Below are 6,000 nucleotides of genomic sequence, written 5' to 3'. Positions count from 1 at the left end.
TGAACATATTAACTATTGGTAAAAACATTCCCAATGGGTGTATAGACTCCACATACCATAACACAAAGGCTGTCGTTATTGGTGCTACCACACTCATGAAGCACATGATTATTGTCAAAGCCAGCATACAATTTTTTTTTTATCATGCGTTTTCCCTAAGTTTACAGTCTTTATACCCAACTCATTCTCAGCAGTGGTGCAGGAGGAGGCTGAAACCGGCCCCGACATTTTTCTCACCGTCCTTCTTCTTCATGACAAAGTTCGTCGTCTTCCTCCCATCCACCCGTATTGCCGTCTGCGTTGCCAGAAGCACTTGATAGGGGCCGCGCCACCTGGGTGCTAATGATGATTTTCTCTCAAAGTTCTTAAGCAGCACCCAGTCTCCTGGCTCCAGCGCGTGCCCCGGACCAGTATATCTTACGGGTAGAGCCTCCTGCACCTGCTGATGAATCAAACGCAATTTCTGCATTAAAAGGCCACAATAAGTGCTAAGTACAGGATGTTCCACTTCACTCAGTCGTTTTGGCTGAGGTGCGCACCAAACATTCGCCGGCCTCCCCATCACAATCTCATACGGGGAGAGCCCAGTTCTAGCCTGTACAGATGTACGCATGCACAATAGCGCTATCGGTAATACATCCACCCAACTCAACTTGCTCCCTGCACATATCTTGCACATTTTTGACTTGAGGATTATTACACTATTGCTAGGCGCTTTGAAAACGTGAGTGCAGACAGCAATCGTACAATCAAAGGGCCATGTTGAATTCTGGCCCCATGCGATGTCAAGAAACCCCTCTCAGCCCAGAGTCGACCAAAGTTATGAACCACCCCAAAAGCATACTGACTATCAGTATAGATATTCACGTTCAAATTTTCAGAAATCTCACAGGCTCTCGTCAATGCTATTATTTCTGCGGCTTGTGCCGAGTTGTAGGGAATTCTTTTGCTTTCTACAATGCTCTCTAGGGTAGTGATAGCACAAGCGGCAATTGACGTGCCATCAGGTAGTTTAAAACAAGAGCCGACACAAAATAACTCTCCATCTGGCTCCTTTAGTGGTAAGTCACTTAAATCAACTCTCCCCTTTGTTTCTTCCTCAGTGACCATTAAGCAATCATGGGGTGGTGATTCGTTGTACCAATTTCTTTTATGGGCAGTGGCATTAATTCTGCAGGATTCAAGGCGCTACACCTCATAATTTAAATATGGGGCGCGAATAAGATAATCTCATATCTTGTCAGTCTAGCAGAGGTGAGATGTTGCGTCTGTGTCCTATTTAATAGGACATCTATGGCATGTGGCACCATCAGAAATAAAGTATGCCCCAATACAGTCCGTTCCGTTTGTTTCACCAACGCAGCAGCCGCCGCAACAGATCGCAAACATTGTGGTAGTGTGCGCGCTACAGGTTCCAGCGCAGAAGAAAAATAGCTGCACAGCCCATTTCTTCCACCTTGTTCCTGTGTCAAAACAGCTAATGCACATCCTTCATTCTCGCATACAAACAATCTAAAAACGTTTTCATAATTCGGCGTGCCCAAAACTGGAGCAGAACATAATGCAGTTTTCAATTGATCAAACACTCTCTGACATTCTTCATTCCACTGCAAAGGCATCACCGCATCCTTCTTAGTTAATAGCACCATTGGCTTCACAATTAACGCAAAATTACCGATCCACTGCCGGCAATAAGAAGCCATGCCTATTATGGCTCTGACTCCTTTCTGTGTCTTTGGAATAGGCATACAAGAAATACTTGCTATGCGTTCTGGCATTAGCCTTCTCCCTTCTTTCGAAAGTAGGTAGCCCAAATAAGCTACCTCCTTTCGATTATATTGAAACTTCTTCAAACTAGCTTTATGGCCGTGTGCCGCTAGGTGTGACAGTAGTAATACGGTGCTCTTTTTACAAATCTCTTCTGTATCAGCAGCGATCAACAGATCATCTATGTATTGCAATAGTACACACCCCACTGGTAATTCTAACATGTCTAGCTGCTCTTTTAACGCTGTACTGTAAATACTCAGACTTTCCGTGTATCCTTGTGGAATGCGCGTGAATGTAAATGATCGTCCCCCTAATGTGAATGCGAACAAATATCTACTGTCCTTGTCCACCGGCATGCTAAAGAAAGCGTTTTTTAGATCAATCACGCTAAAGTATTCTGCTGAGGCAGGTATCATTGTCAATATTGTAGTGACGCCTGGGACCAAAGGAAATTGTGGATCTACTACTTTGTTTAGCACGCGCAAATCAATTATGAAATGATATGGTACTTCATTGCCTCCTTTCTTAAACACTGGAAGAATCGGGCCGTTACATGTACTGCCTGGAATTTCTTCAATTACCCCTAATTTCACCAAATCTGAAACAATACTTTTCAATCCTTTCTCTCCGTTTGCCGAAATTTTATACTGGGGAATTCTTGGCAGTGTAACTCCTTCTTTCAAAATGATCCTTACTGGCTCTATCTTCAAGCATCCTACATCATTGTCATGCATCGCCCATATACAGAGGGCACTTTTCTTAACTCTCCTGGCAAGGTTTCAGACATGAATTCTGACACAGGGGCATCTTGTGGCCAAATCGTCAGAAACACCCTGTCTGACGTACAATGTATAATTGCACCTAGCTTTTTCTACAAGTTCAATCCCAACAAGTTCTCCCCACAATTTTCTGTTAGGAGAAAGGGACAATGTTCAGTGAATGGTCCTATAGTAACTGGGACTGGTTGGGACACTGGGTTTATGACTGGTGTACCTGCGAACAGTACAGAAACATCCTTTTGCCCCGACAGTGGTATATCCGGAACCAAGTGATGGTCTATTGAACTCTTTTGCGCTCCTGTATCTACAAGAAAGCGGTGGCCCTCATTCCCGACTCCCATTTTTACGTAGGGTCCTCTCTGAAATAGACACTGGTTCCGACCGCTGCCCTGGGCTGTCCTATTGGGGAAATAACACATCATCCGATGTGTAGTCACTACTATTCCTGTAATACGTATTTGGCTGCGTATTGAAAATGTTCCTATTCTTTCCTCTATTTCCCCCACTCTGATTCCCATATTGTTGGTTTTGCTGACCCTGACTCTGGTTAGGAGCACTTTGGTTTTGGGCTTGGTTTTGATTACCTTCATTATTGCGGTGCTGCTGCATACTATTCCTATTTGGTCCATTCGCACCTTGGTGCCCTCTGTGCTGTCTTCTCTGACCAGGTCCATTTCTATTCTGTAAATGTGGACATTGCGCTCGCCAGTGTCCTTCCTCCTTACAGTATGCACACTGATTTGGTCCCAATGGCCCCCCGTGCATATTCGAATTACTCCTCCCTTGTGCGTTCCCTCTTCCTCTATTATGTCCTGCTACTTGCTGCAGTAACACCCTTGTTTTCAGATTTACTCTATCTTCCTCCTCCTGGTCCTTTCCTGCATTCACTCTCGTCTCATAATATTGGGCCATGTGCAATACTTCACCCAGCGTTTTTGCTTGCCATGCACTTTCTGATGTCATTATTAGGTTCTGAATTGGAAGTCTCAACCCCCTCACACATTTATCAACAAATAGCCTCTTCCCCGCTTCCGAGCTCACATCCTGCCCACTGATGTCTGTGAATACTTCTTCGAATTTATTGAAATAATCTGTTGCTAACTCATCCTTGCCTTGCACAAATGCAGTCAACTTGTCCCATTGAATTCATTTCTCTGGGACAATTTCTTTTAATTTCGGTATTATGCGTGCTGGTAATGCTACCATGTTCGTTCCTGGTGTCCCTCCAACCGCTTTATTCCTGTCTTCTATTACCAAGTCCGCCCATGTGGCGCCATAGGCCGTTACGTCATCCACCTTTCTTATTTTCTTCCATATGTCTGTTGGCAGGATCACTGGGAATATTAGGTCTATGTCACCCACGGTAATCACGGATGATTGCAGGCAGGACTCTACTTCTTTGTAAAATCCTGCAGGATTCTTTCTTATATCGGGAATCGTCTGCTTTATGTTGTTCTTGTCTGGAAAAGGGGACATGTACACACTGGGCGGTATAATGGGCTGGCGTTACCTGCGCCGTTACGGTGCCCGTTGCGGGAACCTCTGTTTTTGGCACAAAGGTAGGTGGGACCTCTCTCATAGGGAATGCCCCACTTACTGTCCCTCCCCCTTCTCTCATGTGTAATAATATTCCCAGATCAAGCGATAGGGCTGTTTCTCCTGTCCCTCGCTCTAGTGCTCTCTTATATACTGCCATTATTTCGGGTGGGCTGGCCTTGCCGTTTTTTATATCTTTGTCTATTAAATGTTCAGCCATCGACTGCAGTGCTTTTCTTTTCATGGGCATGGAATATTCATCAAATATCTCATGTATCTCCATTGTGGGGGTACTGGGATCCGACATCCATCTGAACGCCTCTCATATACATACTTTCAATTTGTCGCCCCTCTGTACTGACAACATTGAATGTTGTCGCTGTATATATGGCTCTACCGCTTCCTTCCTTTCTCTCCCGATATCCTTACCCCTGTACCCAGGTGCAGTAAACATTTCAGCATAATCATTATCCAATTCATTTTTAAGCTCAAAAAGTCCATACACATGTTCCCTCACTTCTTGATCGTCTACAGCGTTGAAGTCTAACAATCGATGCGGTGGTAATTTCCCAATGAACGGTTTCAATCTCTCCACCAAATATTCACCCATGCATTCCAACACTACCTGTCTTTCGTTGCTTCTTCGGAAGTCATACATCGAAGCCAATGCTGCCGTCCCGTCATTCCCGTCTATATACATTTCTGCCTTTTGCTGCAATTCCACCTTCCTTTCTTTGCTGATCGCACTGCGAGTTACCCTCGTGCATGCACCTTGTTCAGTCCCACCTCTTGCCCCCGTGGTTTCAACTTCAACCCCTGGAGGGACGAACAGTACCGAGTCTGTATCCAAGGCGGGAGGTGCGGATGGGAAAATTGGAACGGGGAGTGTCTGCTGCGGGCCTTGTTGGCTAATAGGAAGTGTTACGTGCACGGTCTGTGGCTGTGGGAGGGCTTGAGCTACGGGAGGGAGAGTTTGAACTACGGGAGGGGCTTGAGCAATAGTTACTGACGTGTTTGGCCTCGCTTCTGATCTTGGGCCTTGTTTTGTATGGATCAATATGTTTTTCATCACTTCATCTGCTATGTTCAATTCTCGTGGGTATATTTTTTCTATATTCAACTGGTCACGTCTACCTGACCACCTTAGACTCTCAGTCCACTCCTCCTCCTCCTTTTCTTCCGCTACTTCACCTTTCGATTTATGCCTGCGCACATGCTTCGCTCTACTTCGAATTCGGAGCATTGCTTCCCTTCTCCAGTCCTTAACGATATCAAATGCTGCGGGACGTGCTTTCTTTCTTATCAATTCCCTTTCCAAATGATCTATTCTCGCTATCTCAAAACTACCATTTATCGGCCACTGATGGTCTTGTTGCTTTCTGGTTTGCCTATGCCAAGTCTCACAGAATATTATCGCGCCCACACCATACATACTTCACATACATCTCATACGCCGGTGTTCCCCCAGGTGGTGCAATTTGGCCATCTTCCAAAGATTGTCTACCGCAGCGGAAAAACCCCACTAGGGTGGACAATACCCCAGGCAGGTTTGAACCTCCCCTTGGTTAATCAACCTTACCTAGAGCATTTGATCTTGCAATGGCAACTCTCAAACAAAATCAGGATTATTTTGATTCGCGGTATGACTCACCTGATAAATCAATTTGTCCGCCAGGGCACAATTCGTCTGTATACTGACGCAACCAATGACGTTGTGTCTGCGTTTCTTGGGTTATGCCTCGTTTCGGGACCCTCGCCTCCTTGTTCTCTGGCCAGATACGTCGATCAGAGATCAGTAGTGTGCAGATCTGCAAAGGAATCTCTCACCACTTCTACAGGGCGCCCCGAACACCTCTTGATCCCGGCTCGATCGTCCCGTCGTCGTCGTCCTCCGCCTTTACTCAATTACAACGTA

Source organism: Ambystoma mexicanum, unplaced genomic scaffold (assembly GCF_040938575.1).
Source record: "Ambystoma mexicanum isolate Mex_15411 unplaced genomic scaffold, UKY_AmexF1_1 Mex_scaf38, whole genome shotgun sequence".
NCBI classification, from domain to species: domain Eukaryota; kingdom Metazoa; phylum Chordata; class Amphibia; order Caudata; family Ambystomatidae; genus Ambystoma; species Ambystoma mexicanum.
This window is presented reverse-complemented; position numbering follows the sequence as displayed.